Source organism: Brienomyrus brachyistius, chromosome 2 (genome assembly GCF_023856365.1).
Source record: "Brienomyrus brachyistius isolate T26 chromosome 2, BBRACH_0.4, whole genome shotgun sequence".
Classification (NCBI taxonomy): Eukaryota; Metazoa; Chordata; class Actinopteri; order Osteoglossiformes; family Mormyridae; genus Brienomyrus; species Brienomyrus brachyistius.
The window spans coordinates 37,596,957-37,613,854 of record NC_064534.1 but is presented as its reverse complement, the minus strand read 5'-3'; the positions used below and the strand labels follow the sequence as shown (position 1 = coordinate 37,613,854).

The 16,898-nt window shown below is 44.4% G+C and overlaps 1 protein-coding gene, 11 non-coding genes and 3 pseudogenes across 12 annotated transcripts in view; all 15 read right to left on the bottom strand.

The window, feature by feature from the left end:
• Positions 1-16,898, bottom strand: part of LOC125712214 (uncharacterized) — a 433,528-nt gene that overhangs the window by 255,556 nt on the left and 161,074 nt on the right. The window lies entirely within an intron of this gene.
• Positions 502-620, bottom strand: LOC125733274 (5S ribosomal RNA). The gene has a single exon (XR_007392624.1). It is a non-coding gene; the product is annotated as a 5S ribosomal RNA (ribosomal RNA).
• LOC125732380 (5S ribosomal RNA) lies at positions 1,702-1,820 on the bottom strand. The gene has a single exon (XR_007391761.1). It is a non-coding gene; the product is annotated as a 5S ribosomal RNA (ribosomal RNA).
• On the bottom strand, positions 2,897-3,015 carry LOC125735430 (5S ribosomal RNA). The gene has a single exon (XR_007394726.1). It is a non-coding gene; the product is annotated as a 5S ribosomal RNA (ribosomal RNA).
• Positions 4,096-4,214, bottom strand: LOC125736364 (5S ribosomal RNA). Its single transcript, XR_007395644.1, has one exon. It is a non-coding gene; the product is annotated as a 5S ribosomal RNA (ribosomal RNA).
• LOC125733872 (5S ribosomal RNA) lies at positions 5,292-5,410 on the bottom strand. Its single transcript, XR_007393205.1, has one exon. It is a non-coding gene; the product is annotated as a 5S ribosomal RNA (ribosomal RNA).
• Positions 6,489-6,607, bottom strand: LOC125735429 (5S ribosomal RNA). The gene has a single exon (XR_007394725.1). It is a non-coding gene; the product is annotated as a 5S ribosomal RNA (ribosomal RNA).
• Positions 7,688-7,806, bottom strand: LOC125735025 (5S ribosomal RNA). Its single transcript, XR_007394325.1, has one exon. It is a non-coding gene; the product is annotated as a 5S ribosomal RNA (ribosomal RNA).
• LOC125733871 (5S ribosomal RNA) lies at positions 8,885-9,003 on the bottom strand. The gene has a single exon (XR_007393204.1). It is a non-coding gene; the product is annotated as a 5S ribosomal RNA (ribosomal RNA).
• LOC125731332 (5S ribosomal RNA) lies at positions 10,082-10,200 on the bottom strand (annotated as a pseudogene).
• On the bottom strand, positions 11,277-11,395 carry LOC125731623 (5S ribosomal RNA; annotated as a pseudogene).
• On the bottom strand, positions 12,472-12,590 carry LOC125729682 (5S ribosomal RNA). Its single transcript, XR_007390105.1, has one exon. It is a non-coding gene; the product is annotated as a 5S ribosomal RNA (ribosomal RNA).
• LOC125729671 (5S ribosomal RNA) lies at positions 13,667-13,785 on the bottom strand. The gene has a single exon (XR_007390094.1). It is a non-coding gene; the product is annotated as a 5S ribosomal RNA (ribosomal RNA).
• LOC125733891 (5S ribosomal RNA) lies at positions 14,865-14,983 on the bottom strand. Its single transcript, XR_007393223.1, has one exon. It is a non-coding gene; the product is annotated as a 5S ribosomal RNA (ribosomal RNA).
• LOC125731456 (5S ribosomal RNA) lies at positions 16,058-16,176 on the bottom strand (annotated as a pseudogene).

The following is a 16,898-nucleotide window of genomic DNA, read 5'->3' as shown; positions in this document are numbered from 1 at the left end:
CCCACTAACCTAAACATTAAGCTGGCATTGAAGGGTGTGAATTACCCCGGCCAACCTGCTCTTTTAAATACAGCTTTTAGCAAGTTTTGAAAGGAGAAGAGCAGAACTTGCTATGCCAATAATATCGAGTCTTCTGTGGCGAAGTGGTTTTTGCATAGAAAACAAAGCGGTGAGTTGAAGAGGAATAATATCAGTACTTTGTTTAAAACTGTGTGTAAAAAGCTGTCTCTTTATCATTAACAATAAGTTGTAAAACGTGAATGGGGAGTGACAGTCTTCAAGTTTGTGAGAAGATCGCGCCCTGGTGGAATAAAGGCACGAACAGCTTACAGCACCTAGAATTACCAGGAAGTATTTAGAGTAAAACGGTTTCTAAAAGCTGCCTTTAGGAATGAGAGAAAAAAAAAATATATATATATAAAATAGTAAAATGGAAGGGGAGTGATAGATTTAAATTAATCGTGAAGTGGAGCGCCCCCTGTATAAAGTAAAAGTGAGAAAAGCTTACAGCACCTGGTATTCCCAGGTGGTCTCCCATCCAAGTACTAACCAGATCCTACCCTGCTTAGCTTCCGAGATCAGACGAGATCGGGCGTGTTCAGGGTGGTATGGCTGTAAGCGAGAGATGCTACCAAAAACAGCCCTTTTGCATTACACGCGTCTATACATGCCAGTTAGTCCCATTGGATCCTACTCCTGTTTTTTTTTTTTTTTTTATCTGACTCACACTGCAGCCCCACCATCCAATCGGCAGCGCCGGACCCACACCAAACATTCACCAAACTACTCAGCCGGCAGCCTACCACAATTATTCCATTCTTTCCGCATCCGCACACTTCCTTCTTTTTAACTCCTTTTCACTACCGCACAGGTTAATCGCCGCACGTCCCCCGCCAGCAAACATTACTCCTTTGCCTACTGTATGTAGGCTTCTCTTAACGACCCTCTGTTATCAACTCCGCTAACAGCCACAAAATCTCCGCCGCACGAAGCCCACTGGTAGCTGCTGAATCACATGCTTCCCCAAAACGTCGCGCTGTCAGAACACTGGGAGCTACACACACCAACAAGTCCATACTGCAGGCTGCAGCCAGAACTATTTTCTACATTCAAACATCGACGGCCTCTTCTCTCTAAAAATTCACCAGACCGCTTCTACCACCAGCAAAGAAGTTTCCATCCCTAATTCCTCTGTGATTCCCACTAACCTAAACATTAAGCTGGCATTGAAGGGTGTGAATTACCCCGGCCAATCTGTTCTTTTAAATACAGCTTTTAGCAAGTTTTGAAAGGAGAAGAGCAGAACTTGCTATGCCAATAATATCGAGTCTTCTGTGGCGAAGTGGTTTTTGCATAGAAAGCAAAGCGGTGAGTTGAAGAGGAATAATATCAGTACTTTGTTTAAAACTGTGTGTAAAAAGCTGTCTCTTTATCATTAACAATAAGTTGTAAAACATGAATGGGGAGTGACAGTCTTCAAGTTTGTGAGAAGATCGCGCCCTGGTGGAATAAAGGCACGAACAGCTTACAGCACCTAGAATTACCAGGAAGTATTTAGAGTAAAACGGTTTCTAAAAGCTGCCTTTAGGAATGAGAGAAAAAAAAAAATATATATATATAAAATAGTAAAATGGAAGGGGAGTGATAGATTTAAATTAATCGTGAAGTGGAGCGCCCCCTGTATAAAGTAAAAGTGAGAAAGGCTTACAGCACCTGGTATTCCCAGGAGGTCTCCCATCCAAGTACTAACCAGACCCTACCCTGCTTGGCTTCCGAGATCAGACGAGATCGGGCGTGTTCAGGGTGGTATGGCCGTAAGCGAGAGATGCTACCAAAAACAGCCCTTTTGCATTACACGCCTCTATACATGCCAGTTGGTCCCATTGGATCCTACTAATGTACTTTTTTTTTTTTATCTGACTCACACTGCAGCCCCACCATCCAATCGGCAGCGCCGGACCCACACCAAACATTCACCAAACTACTCAGCCGGCAGCCTACCACAATTATTCCATTCTTTCCGCATCCGCACACTTCCTTCTTTTTAACTCCTTTTCACTACCGCACAGGTTAATCGCCGCACGTCCACCGCCGGCAAACATTACTCCTTTGCCTACTGCATGCAGGCTTCTCTTAACGACCCTCTGTTATCAACTCCGCTAACAGCCACAAAATCTCCGCCGCACGAAGCCCACTGGTAGCTGCTGAATCACATGCTTCCCCAAAACGTCGCGCTGTCAGAACACTGGGAGCTACACACACCAACAAGTCCATACTGCAGGCTGCAGCCAGAACAATTTTCTACATTCAAACATCGACGGCCTCTTCTCTCTAAAAATTCACCAGACCGCTTCTACCACCAGCAAAGAAGTTTCCATCCCTAATTCCTCTGTGATTCCCACTAACCTAAACATTAAGCTGGCATTGAAGGGTGTGAATTACCCCGGCCAATCTGTTCTTTTAAATACAGCTTTTAGCAAGTTTTGAAAGGAGAAGAGCAGAACTTGCTATGCCAATAATATCGAGTCTTCTGTGGCGAAGTGGTTTTTGCATAGAAAACAAAGCGGTCAGTTGAAGAGGAATAATATCAGTACTTTGTTTAAAACTGTGTGTAAAAAGCTGTCTCTTTATCATTAACAATAAGTTGTAAAACGTGAATGGGGAGTGACAGTCTTCAAGTTTGTGAGAAGATCGCGCCCTGGTGGAATAAAGGCACGAAGAGCTTACAGCACCTAGAATTACCAGGAAGTATTTAGAGTAAAACGGTGTGTAAAAGCTGCCTTTATGAAAGAGAGAAAATAAAAATATATATATAAAATAGTAAAATGGAAGGGGAGTGATAGATTTAAATTAATCGTGAAGTGGAGCGCCCCCTGTATAAAGTAGAAGTGAGAAAAGCTTACAGCACCTGGTATTCCCAGGTGGTCTCCCATCCAAGTACTAACCAGACGCTACCCTGCTTAGCTTCCGAGATCAGACGAGATCGGGCGTGTTCAGGGTGGTATGGCCATAAGCGAGAGACGCTACCAAAAACAGCCCTTTTGCATTACACGCCTCTATACATGCCAGTTGGTCCCATTGGATCCTACTCCTGGTTTTTTTTTTTTTTTTTATCTGACTCACACTGCAGCCCCACCATCCAATCGGCAGCGCCGGATCCACACCAAACATTCACCAAACTACTCAGCCGGCAGCCTACCACAATTATTCCATTCTTTCCGCATCCGCACACTTCCTTCTCTTTAACTCCTTTTCACTACCGCACAGGTTAATCGCCGCACGTCCCCCGCCAGCAAACATTTCTCCTTTGCCTACTGCATGCAGGCTTCTCTTGACGACCCTCTGTTATCAACTCCGCTAACAGCCACAAAATCTCCGCCGCACGAAGCCCACTGGTAGCTGCTGAATCACATGCTTCCCCAAAACGTTGCGCTGTCAGAACACTGGGAGCTACACACACCAACAAGTCCATACTGCAGGCTGCAGCCAGAACAATTTTCTACATTCAAATATCGACGGCCTCTTCTCTCTAAAAATTCACCAGACCGCTTCTACCACCAGCAAAGAAGTTTCCATCCCTAATTCCTCTGTGATTCCCACTAACCTAAACATTAAGCTGGCATTGAAGGGTGTGAATTACCCCGGCCAATCTGTTCTTTTAAATACAGCTTTTAGCAAGTTTTGAAAGGAGAAGAGCAGAACTTGCTATACCAATAATATCGAGTCTTCTGTGGCGAAGTGGTTTTTGCATAGAAAACAAAGCGGTCAGTTGAAGAGGAATAATATCAGTACTTTGTTTAAAACTGTGTGTAAAAAGCTGTCTCTTTATCATTAACAATAAGTTGTAAAACGTGAATGGGGAGTGACAGTTTTCAAGTTTGTGAGAAGATCGCGCCCTGGTGGAATAAAGGCACGAACAGCTTACAGCACCTAGAATTACCAGGAAGTATTTAGAGTAAAATGGTGTGTAAAAGCTGCCTTTATGAATGAGAGAAAAATATATATATATATATAAAATAGTAAAATGGAAGGGGAGTGATAGATTTAAATTAATCGTGAAGTGGAGCGCCCCCTGTATAAAGTAAAAGTGAGAAAAGCTTACAGCACCTGGTATTCCCAGGTGGTCTCCCATCCAAGTACTAACCAGACCCTAGCCTGCTTGGCTTCCAAGATCAGACGAGATCGGGCGTGTTCAGGGTGGTATGGCCGTAAGCGAGAGATGCTACCAAAAACAGCCCTTTTGCATTACACGCCTCTATACATGCCAGTTGGTCCCATTGGATCCTACTAATGTACTTTTTTTTTTTTTATCTGACTCACACTGCAGCACCACCATCCAATCGGCAGCGCCGGACCCACACCAAACATTCACCAAACTACTCAGCTGGCAGCCTACCACAATTATTCCATTCTTTCCGCATCCGCACACTTCCTTCTTTTTAACTCCTTTTCACTACCGCACAGGTTAATCGCCGCACGTCCACCGCCGGCAAACATTACTCCTTTGCCTACTGCATGCAGGCTTCTCTTAACGACCCTCTGTTATCAACTCCGCTAACAGCCACAAAATCTCCGCCGCACGAAGCCCACTGGTAGCTGCTGAATCACATGCTTCCCCAAAACGTCGCGCTGTCAGAACACTGGGAGCTACACACACCAACAAGTCCATACTGCAGGCTGCAGCCAGAACAATTTTCTACATTCAAACATCGACGGCCTCTTCTCTCTAAAAATTCACCAGACCGCTTCTACCACCAGCAAAGAAGTTTCCATCCCTAATTCCTCTGTGATTCCCACTAACCTAAACATTAAGCTGGCATTGAAGGGTGTGAATTACCCCGGCCAATCTGTTCTTTTAAATACAGCTTTTAGCAAGTTTTGAAAGGAGAAGAGCAGAACTTGCTATGCCAATAATATCGAGTCTTCTGTGGCGAAGTGGTTTTTGCATAGAAAACAAAGCGGTCAGTTGAAGAGGAATAATATCAGTACTTTGTTTAAAACTGTGTGTAAAAAGCTGTCTCTTTATCATTAACAATAAGTTGTAAAACGTGAATGGGGAGTGACAGTCTTCAAGTTTGTGAGAAGATCGCGCCCTGGTGGAATAAAGGCACGAAGAGCTTACAGCACCTAGAATTACCAGGAAGTATTTAGAGTAAAACGGTGTGTAAAAGCTGCCTTTATGAAAGAGAGAAAATAAAAATATATATATAAAATAGTAAAATGGAAGGGGAGTGATAGATTTAAATTAATCGTGAAGTGGAGCGCCCCCTGTATAAAGTAAAAGTGAGAAAGGCTTACAGCACCTGGTATTCCCAGGTGGTCACCCATCCAAGTACTAACCAGACCCTACCCTGCTTAGCTTCCAAGATCGGACGAGATCGGGCGTGTTCAGGGTGGTACGGCCGTAAGCGAGAGATGCAACCAAAAACAGCCCTTTTGCATTACACGCGTCTATACATGCCAGTTAGTCCCATTGGATCCTACTCCTGGTTTTTTTTTTTTTTTTATCTGACTCACACTGCAGCACCACCATCCAATCGGCAGCGCCGGACCCACACCAAACATTCACCAAACTACTCAGCTGGCAGCCTACCACAATTATTCCATTCTTTCCGCATCCGCACACTTCCTTCTTTTTAACTCCTTTTCACTACCGCACAGGTTAATCGCCGCACGTCCACCGCCGGCAAACATTACTCCTTTGCCTACTGCATGCAGGCTTCTCTTAACGACCCTCTGTTATCAACTCCGCTAACAGCCACAAAATCTCCGCCGCACGAAGCCCACTGGTAGCTGCTGAATCACATGCTTCCCCAAAACGTCGCGCTGTCAGAACACTGGGAGCTACACACACCAACAAGTCCATACTGCAGGCTGCAGCCAGAACAATTTTCTACATTCAAACATCGACGGCCTCTTCTCTCTAAAAATTCACCAGACCGCTTCTACCACCAGCAAAGAAGTTTCCATCCCTAATTCCTCTGTGATTCCCACTAACCTAAACATTAAGCTGGCATTGAAGGGTGTGAATTACCCCGGCCAATCTGTTCTTTTAAATACAGCTTTTAGCAAGTTTTGAAAGGAGAAGAGCAGAACTTGCTATGCCAATAATATCGAGTCTTCTGTGGCGAAGTGGTTTTTGCATAGAAAACAAAGCGGTCAGTTGAAGAGGAATAATATCAGTACTTTGTTTAAAACTGTGTGTAAAAAGCTGTCTCTTTATCATTAACAATAAGTTGTAAAACGTGAATGGGGAGTGACAGTCTTCAAGTTTGTGAGAAGATCGCGCCCTGGTGGAATAAAGGCACGAAGAGCTTACAGCACCTAGAATTACCAGGAAGTATTTAGAGTAAAACGGTGTGTAAAAGCTGCCTTTATGAAAGAGAGAAAATAAAAATATATATATAAAATAGTAAAATGGAAGGGGAGTGATAGATTTAAATTAATCGTGAAGTGGAGCGCCCCCTGTATAAAGTAAAAGTGAGAAAAGCTTACAGCACCTGGTATTCCCAGGTGGTCTCCCATCCAAGTACTAACCAGACGCTACCCTGCTTAGCTTCCGAGATCAGACGAGATCGGGCGTGTTCAGGGTGGTATGGCCATAAGCGAGAGACGCTACCAAAAACAGCCCTTTTGCATTACACGCCTCTATACATGCCAGTTGGTCCCATTGGATCCTAATCCTGGTTTTTTTTTTTTTTTTTATCTGACTCACACTGCAGCCCCACCATCCAATCGGCAGCGCCGGATCCACACCAAACATTCACCAAACTACTCAGCCGGCAGCCTACCACAATTATTCCATTCTTTCCGCATCCGCACACTTCCTTCTCTTTAACTCCTTTTCACTACCGCACAGGTTAATCGCCGCACGTCCCCCGCCAGCAAACATTTCTCCTTTGCCTACTGCATGCAGGCTTCTCTTGACGACCCTCTGTTATCAACTCCGCTAACAGCCACAAAATCTCCGCCGCACGAAGCCCACTGGTAGCTGCTGAATCACATGCTTCCCCAAAACGTTGCGCTGTCAGAACACTGGGAGCTACACACACCAACAAGTCCATACTGCAGGCTGCAGCCAGAACAATTTTCTACATTCAAATATCGACGGCCTCTTCTCTCTAAAAATTCACCAGACCGCTTCTACCACCAGCAAAGAAGTTTCCATCCCTAATTCCTCTGTGATTCCCACTAACCTAAACATTAAGCTGGCATTGAAGGGTGTGAATTACCCCGGCCAATCTGTTCTTTTAAATACAGCTTTTAGCAAGTTTTGAAAGGAGAAGAGCAGAACTTGCTATACCAATAATATCGAGTCTTCTGTGGCGAAGTGGTTTTTGCATAGAAAACAAAGCGGTCAGTTGAAGAGGAATAATATCAGTACTTTGTTTAAAACTGTGTGTAAAAAGCTGTCTCTTTATCATTAACAATAAGTTGTAAAACGTGAATGGGGAGTGACAGTTTTCAAGTTTGTGAGAAGATCGCGCCCTGGTGGAATAAAGGCACGAACAGCTTACAGCACCTAGAATTACCAGGAAGTATTTAGAGTAAAATGGTGTGTAAAAGCTGCCTTTATGAATGAGAGAAAAATATATATATATATATAAAATAGTAAAATGGAAGGGGAGTGATAGATTTAAATTAATCGTGAAGTGGAGCGCCCCCTGTATAAAGTAAAAGTGAGAAAAGCTTACAGCACCTGGTATTCCCAGGTGGTCTCCCATCCAAGTACTAACCAGACCCTAGCCTGCTTGGCTTCCGAGATCAGACGAGATCGGGCGTGTTCAGGGTGGTATGGCCGTAAGCGAGAGATGCTACCAAAAACAGCCCTTTTGCATTACACGCCTCTATACATGCCAGTTGGTCCCATTGGATCCTACTAATGTACTTTTTTTTTTTTATCTGACTCACACTGCAGCCCCACCATCCAATCGGCAGCGCCGGACCCACACCAAACATTCACCAAACTACTCAGCCGGCAGCCTACCACAATTATTCCATTCTTTCCGCATCCGCACACTTCCTTCTTTTTAACTCCTTTTCACTACCGCACAGGTTAATCGCCGCACGTCCCCCGCCGGCAAACATTACTCCTTTGCCTACTGCATGCAGACTTCTCTTAACGACCCTCTGTTATCAACTCCGCTAACAGCCACAAAATCTCCGCCGCACGAAGCCCACTGGTAGCTGCTGAATCACATGCTTCCCCAAAACGTCGCGCTGTCAGAACACTGGGAGCTACACACACCAACAAGTCCATACTGCAGGCTGCAGCCAGAACAATTTTCTACATTCAAACATCGACGGCCTCTTCTCTCTAAAAATTCACCAGACCGCTTCTACCACCAGCAAAGAAGTTTCCATCCCAAATTCCTCTGTGATTCCCACTAACCTAAACATTAAGCTGGCATTGAAGGGTGTGAATTACCCCGGCCAATCTGTTCTTTTAAATACAGCTTTTAGCAAGTTTTGAAAGGAGAAGAGCAGAACTTGGTATGCCAATAATATCGAGTCTTCTGTGGCGAAGTGGTTTTTGCATAGAAAACAAAGCGGTCAGTTGAAGAGGAATAATATCAGTACTTTGTTTAAAACTGTGTGTAAAAAGCTGTCTCTTTATCATTAACAATAAGTTGTAAAACGTTAATGGGGAGTGACAGTTTTCAAGTTTGTGAGAAGATCGCGCCCTGGTGGAATAAAGGCACGAACAGCTTACAGCACCTAGAATTACCAGGAAGTATTTAGAGTAAAACGGTTTCTAAAAGCTGGCTTTATGAAAGAGAGATAAAATATATATATATATATAAAATAGTAAAATGGAAGGGGAGTGCTAGATTTAAATTAATCGTGAAGTGGAGCGCCCCCTGTATAAAGTAAAAGTGAGAAAGGCTTACAGCACCTGGTATTCCCAGGTGGTCACCCATCCAAGTACTAACCAGACCCTACCCTGCTTAGCTTCCAAGATCGGACGAGATCGGGCGTGTTCAGGGTGGTACGGCCGTAAGCGAGAGATGCAACCAAAAACAGCCCTTTTGCATTACACGCGTCTATACATGCCAGTTAGTCCCATTGGATCCTACTCCTGGTTTTTTTTTTTTTTTTATCTGACTCACACTGCAGCACCACCATCCAATCGGCAGCGCCGGACCCACACCAAACATTCACCAAACTACTCAGCTGGCAGCCTACCACAATTATTCCATTCTTTCCGCATCCGCACACTTCCTTCTCTTTAAGTCCTTTTCACTACCTCACAGGTTAATCGCCGCACGTCCCCCGCCGGCAAACATTACTCATTTGCCTACCGCATGCAGGCTTCTCTTAACAACCCTCTGTTATCAACTCCGCTAACAGCCACAAAATCTCCGCCGCACGAAGCCCACTGATAGCTGCTGAATCACATGCTTCCCCAAAACGTCTCGCTGTCAGAACACTGGGAGCTACACACACCAACAAGTCCATACTGCAGGCTGCAGCCAGAACAATTTTCTACATTCAAACATCGACAGCCTCTTCTCTCTAAAAATTCACCAGAGCGCTTCTACCACCAGCAAAGAAGTTTCCATCCCTAATTCCTCTGTGATTCCCACTAACCTAAACATTAAGCTGGCATTGAAGGGTGTGAATTACCCCGGCCAATCTGTTCTTTTAAATACAGCTTTTAGCAAGTTTTGAAAGGAGAAGAGCAGAACTTGCTATGCCAATAATATCGAGTCTTCTGTGGCGAAGTGGTTTTTGCATAGAAAACAAAGCGGTCAGTTGAAGAGCAATAATATCAGTACTTTGTTTAAAACTGTGTGTAAAAAGCTGTCTCTTTATCATTAACAATAAGTTGTAAAACGTGAATGGGGAGTGACAGTCTTCAAGTTTGTGAGAAGATCGCGCCCTGGTGGAATAAAGGCACGAACAGCTTACAGCACCTAGAATTACCAGGAAGTATTTAGAGTAAAACGGTTTCTAAAAGCTGGCTTTATGAAAGAGAGATAAAATATATATATATATAAAATAGTAAAATGGAAGGGGAGTGCTAGATTTAAATTAATCGTGAAGTGGAGCGCCCCCTGTATAAAGTAAAAGTGAGAAAAGCTTACAGCACCTGGTATTCCCAGGAGGTCTCCCATCCAAGTACTAACCAGACCCTACCCTGATTGGCTTCCGACATCGGATGAGATCGGGCGTGTTCAGGCTGGCATGGCCATAAGCGAGAGATGCTACCAAAAACAGCCCTTTTGCATTACACGCCTCTATACATACCAGTTGGTCCCATTGGATCCTACTAATGTTTTTTTTTTTTTTTTTATCTGACTCACACTGCAGCCCCACCATCCAATCGGCAGCGCCGGACCCACACCAAACATTCACCAAACTACTCAGCCGGCAGCCTACCACAATTATTCCATTCTTTCCGCATCCGCACACTTCCTTCTCTTTAACTCCTTTTCACTACCGCACAGGTTAATCGCCGCACGTCCCCCGCTGGCAAACATTACTCCTTTGCCTACCGCATGCAGGCTTCTCTTAATGACCTTCTGTTATCAACTCCGCTAACAGCCACAAAATCTCCGCCGCACGAAGCCCACTGGTAGCTGCTGAATCACATGCTTCCCCAAAACGTCGCGCTGTCAGAACACTGGGAGCTACACACACCAACAAGTCCATACTGCAGGCTGCAGCCAGAACAATTTTCTACATTCAAACATCGACGGCCTCTTCTCTCTAAAAATTCACCAGACCGCTTCTACCACCAGCAAAGAAGTTTCCATCCCTAATTCCTCTGTGATTCCCACTAACCTAAACATTAAGCTGGCATTGAAGGGTGTGAATTACCCCGGCCAACCTGCTCTTTTAAATACAGCTTTTAGCAAGTTTTGAAAGGAGGAGAAGAGCAGATAATATGCCAATAATATCGAATATTCTGTGGCGAAGTGGTTTTTGCATAGAAAACAAAGCGGTGAGTTTAAGAGGAATTATATCAGTACTTTGTTTAAAACTGTGTGTAAAAAGCTGTCTCTTTATTATTAACAATAAGTTGTAAAACGTGAATGTGGAGTGACAGTCTTCAAGTTTGTCAGAAGATCGCGCCCTGGTGGAATAAAGGCACGAACAGCTTACAGCACCTAGAATTACCAGGCAGTATTTAGAGTAAAACGGTGTGTAAAGGCTGCCTTTATGAATGAGAGAAATAAAATACATATATAAAATAGTAAAATGGAAGGGGAGTGATAGATTTAAATTAATCGTGAAGTGGAGCGCCCCCTGTATAAAGTAAAAGTGAGAAAAGCTTACAGCACGTGGTATTCCCAGGCAGTCTCCCATCCAAGTACTAACCAGACCCTAGCCTGCTTAGCTTCCGAGATCAGACGAGATCGTGCGTGTTCAGGGTGGTATGGCCATAAGCGAAAGACACTACCAAAAACAGCCCTTTTGCATTACACGCCTCTATACATGCCAGTTAGTCCCATTGGATCCTACTCCTGTTTTTTTTTTTTTTTTATCTGACTCACACTGCAGCACCACCATCCAATCGGCAGCGCCGGACCCACACCAAACATTCACCAAACTACTCAGCCGGCAGCCTACCACAATTATTCCATTCTTTCCGCATCCGCACACTTCCTTCTTTTTAACTCCTTTTCACTACCACACAGGTTAATCGCCGCACGTCCCCCGCCGGCAAACATTACTCCTTTGCCTACTGCATGCAGGCTTCTCTTAACGACCCTCTGTTATCAACTCCGCTAACAGCCACAAAATCTCCGCCGCACGAAGCCCACTGGTAGCTGCTGAATCACATGCTTCCCCAAAACGTCGCGCTGTCAGAACACTGGGAGCTACACACACCAACAAGTCCATACTGCAGGCTGCAGCCAGAACAATTTTCTACATTGAAACATCGACGGCCTCTTCTCTCTAAAAATTCACCAGACCGCTTCTACCACCAGCAAAGAAGTTTCCATCCCTAATTCCTCTGTGATTCCCACTAACCTAAACATTAATCTGTCATTGAAGGGTGTGAATTACCCCGGCCAACCTGCTCTTTTAAATACAGCTTTTAGCAAGTTTTGAAAGGAGAAGAGCAGAACTTGCTATGCCAATAATATCGAGTCTTCTGTGGTGAAGTGCTTTTTGCATAGAAAACAAAGCGGTCAGTTGAAGAGGAATAATATCAGTACTTTGTTTAAAACTGTGTGTAAAAAGCTGTCTCTTTATCATTAGCAATAAGTTGTAAAACGTGAATGGGGAGTGACAGTCTTCAAGTTTGTGAGAAGATCGCGCCCTGGTGGAATAAAGGCACGAACAGCTTACAGCACCTAGAATTACCAGGAAGTATTTAGAGTAAAACGGTTTCTAAAAGCTGCCTTTATGAATGAGAGAAAAAAAAATATATATATAAAATAGTAAAATGGAAGGGGAGTGATAGATTTAAATTAATCGTGAAGTGGAGCGCCCCCTGTATAAAGTAAAAGTGAGAAAAGCTTACAGCACCTGGTATTCCCAGGTGGTCTCCCATCCAACTACTAACCAGACCCTACCCTGCTTAGCTTCTGAGATCGGATGATATCGGGCGTGTTCAGGGTGGTATGGCCATAAGCGAGACACACGACCAAAAACAGCCCTTTTGCATTACACGCGTCTATACATGCCAGTTAGTCCCATTGGATCCTTCTCCTGGTTTTTTTTTTTTTTTATCTGACTCACACTGCAGCACCACCATCCAATCGGCAGCGCCGCACCCACACCAAACATTCACCAAACTACTCAGCCGGCAGCTTACCACAATTATTCCATTCTTTCCGCATCCGCACACTTCCTTCTCTTTAAGTCCTTTTCACTACCGCACAGGTTAATCGCCGCACGTCCCCCGCCGGCAAACATTACTCCTTTGCCTACCTCATGCAGGCTTCTCTTAACGACCCTCTGTTATCAACTCCGCTAACAGCCACAAAATCTCTGCCGCACAAAGCCCACTGGTAGCTGTTGAATCACATGCTTCCCCAAAATGTCACGCTGTCAGAACACTGGGAGCTACACACGCCAACAAGTCCATACTGCAGGCTGCAGCCAGAACAATTTTCTACATTGAAACATCGACGGCCTCTTCTCTCTAAAAATTCACCAGACCGCTTCTACCACCAGCAAAGAAGTTTCCATCCCTAATTCCTCTGTGATTCCCACTAACCTAAACATTAATCTGTCATTGAAGGGTGTGAATTACCCCGGCCAACCTGCTCTTTTAAATACAGCTTTTAGCAAGTTTTGAAAGGAGAAGAGCAGAACTTGCTATGCCAATAATATCGAGTCTTCTGTGGTGAAGTGCTTTTTGCATAGAAAACAAAGCGGTCAGTTGAAGAGGAATAATATCAGTACTTTGTTTAAAACTGTGTGTAAAAAGCTGTCTCTTTATCATTAGCAATAAGTTGTAAAACGTGAATGGGGAGTGACAGTCTTCAAGTTTGTGAGAAGATCGCGCCCTGGTGGAATAAAGGCACGAACAGCTTACAGCACCTAGAATTACCAGGAAGTATTTAGAGTAAAACGGTTTCTAAAAGCTGCCTTTATGAATGAGAGAAAAAAAAATATATATATAAAATAGTAAAATGGAAGGGGAGTGATAGATTTAAATTAATCGTGAAGTGGAGCGCCCCCTGTATAAAGTAAAAGTGAGAAAAGCTTACAGCACCTGGTATTCCCAGGTGGTCTCCCATCCAACTACTAACCAGACCCTACCCTGCTTAGCTTCTGAGATCGGATGATATCGGGCGTGTTCAGGGTGGTATGGCCATAAGCGAGACACACGACCAAAAACAGCCCTTTTGCATTACACGCGTCTATACATGCCAGTTAGTCCCATTGGATCCTTCTCCTGGTTTTTTTTTTTTTATCTGACTCACACTGCAGCCCCACCATCCAATCGGCAGCGCCGGACCCACACCAAACATTCACCAAACTACTCAGCCGGCAGCCTACCACAATTATTCCATTCTTTCCGCATCCGCACACTTCCTTCTTTTTAACTCCTTTTCACTACTGCACAGGTTAATCGCGGCACGTCCCCCGCCGGCAAACATTACTCCTTTGCCTACTGCATGCAGGCTTCTCTTAACGACCCTCTGTTATCAACTCCGCTAACAGCCACAAAATCTCCGCCGCACGAAGCCCACTGGTAGCTGCAGAATCACATGCTTCCCCAAAACGTCACGCTGTCAGAACACTGGGAGCTACACACACCAACAAGTCCATACTGCAGGCTGCAGCCAGAACAATTTTCTACATTCAAACATCGACGGCCTCTTCTCTCTAAAAATTCACCAGACCGCTTCTACCACCAGCAAAGAAGTTTCCATCCCTAATTCCTCTGTGATTCCCACTAACCTAAACATTAAGCTGGCATTGAAGGGTGTGAATTACCCCGGCCAATCTGTTCTTTTAAATACAGCTTTTAGCAAGTTTTGAAAGGAGAAGAGCAGAACTTGCTATGCCAATAATATCGAGTCTTCTGTGGCGAAGTGGTTTTTGCATAGAAAACAAAGCGGTCAGTTGAAGAGGAATAATATCAGTACTTTGTTTAAAACTGTGTGTAAAAAGCTGTCTCTTTATCATTAACAATAAGTTGTAAAACGTGAATGGGAGTGACAGTCTTCAAGTTTGTGAGAAGATCGCGCCCTGGTGGAATAAAGGCACGAACAGCTTACAGCACCTAGAATTACCAGGAAGTATTTAGAGTAAAACGGTTTCTAAAAGCTGCCTTTATGAATGAGAGAAAAAAAAAAATATATATATATATAAAATAGTAAAATGGAAGGGGAGTGATAGATTTAAAGTAATCGTGAAGTGGAGCGCCCCCTGTATAAAGTAAAAGTGAGAAAAGCTTACAGCACCTGGTATTCCCAGGTGGTCTCCCATCCAAGTACTAACCAGACCCTACCCTGCTTAGCTTCCGAGATCAGACGAGATCTGGCGTGTTCAGGGTGGTATGGCCGTAAGCGAGAGATGCTACCAAAAACATCCCTTTTGCATTACACGCCTCTATACATGCCAGTTGGTCCCATTGGATCTTACTAATGTTCTTTTTTTTTTTTATCTGACTCACACTGCAGCCCCACCATCCAATCGGCAGCGCCGGACCCACACCAAACATTCACCAAACTACTCAGCCGGCAGCCTACCACAATTATTCCATTCTTTCCGCATCTGCACACTTCCTTCTTTTTAACTCCTTTTCACTACCGCACAGGTTAATCGCCGCACGTCCCCCGCCGGCAAACATTACTCCTTTGCCTACTGCATGCAGGCTTCTCTTAATGACCCTCTGTTATCAACTCCGCTAACAGCCACAAAATCTCCGCCGCACGAAGCACACTGGTAGCTGCTGAATCACATGCTTCCCCAAAACGTCACGCTGTCAGAACACTGGGAGCTACACACACCAACAAGTCCATACTGCAGGCTGCAGCCAGAACAATTTTCTACATTCAAACATCGACGGCCTCTTCTCTCTAAAAATTCACCAGACCGCTTCTACCACCAGCAAAGAAGTTTCCATCCCTAATTCCTCTGTGATTCCCACTAACCTAAACATTAAGCTGGCATTGAAGGGTGTGAATTACCCCGGCCAATCTGTTCTTTTAAATACAGCTTTTAGCAAGTTTTGAAAGGAGGAGAAGAGCAGATAATATGCCAATAATATCGAATATTCTGTGGCGAAGTGGTTTTTGCATAGAAAACAAAGCGGTGAGTTTAAGAGGAATTATATCAGTACTTTGTTTAAAACTGTGTGTAAAAAGCTGTCTCTTTATTATTAACAATAAGTTGTAAAACGTGAATGTGGAGTGACAGTCTTCAAGTTTGTCAGAAGATCGCGCCCTGGTGGAATAAAGGCACGAACAGCTTACAGCACCTAGAATTACCAGGCAGTATTTAGAGTAAAACGGTGTGTAAAGGCTGCCTTTATGAATGAGAGAAAAAAAATATATATATAAAATAGTAAAATGGAAGGGGAGTGATAGATTTAAATTAATCGTGAAGTGGAGCGCCCCCTGTATAAAGTAAAAGTGAGAAAAGCTTACAGCACGTGGTATTCCCAGGCAGTCTCCCATCCAAGTACTAACCAGACCCTACTCCACTTAGCTTCCGAGATCAGACGAGATCGGGCGTGTTCAGGGTGGTATGGCCATAAGCGAGAGCCGCGAACAAAAACAGCCCTTTTGCATTATACGCCTCTATACATGCCAGTTAGTCCCATTGGATCCTACTCCTGTTTTTTTTTTTTTTTTTATCTGACTCACACTGCAGCACCACCATCCAATCGGCAGCGCCGCACCCACACCAAACATTCACCAAACTACTCAGCCGGCAGCCTACCACAATTATTCCATTCTTTCCGCATCCGCACACTTCCTTCTCTTTAAGTCCTTTTCACTACCGCACAGGTTAATCGCCGCACGTCCCCCGCCGGCAAACATTACTCATTTGCCTACCGCATGCAGGCTTCTCTTAAAGACCCTCTGTTATCAACTCCGCTAACAGCCACAAAATCTCCGCCGCACGAAGCCCACTGGTTGCTGTTGAATCACATGCTTCCCCAAAATGTCATGCTGTCAGAACACTGGGAGCTACACACGCCAACAAGTCCATACTGCAGGCTGCAGCCAGAACAATTTTCTACATTGAAACATCGACGGCCTCTTCTCTCTAAAAATTCACCAGACCGCTTCTACCACCAGCAAAGAAGTTTCCATCCCTAATTCCTCTGTGATTCCCACTAACCTGAACATTAAGCTGGCATTGAAGGGTGTGAATTACCCCGGCCAATCTGTTCTTTTAAATACAGCTTTTAGCAAGTTTTGAAAGGAGAAGAGCAGAACTTGCTATGCCAATAATATCGAGTCTTCTGTGGCGAA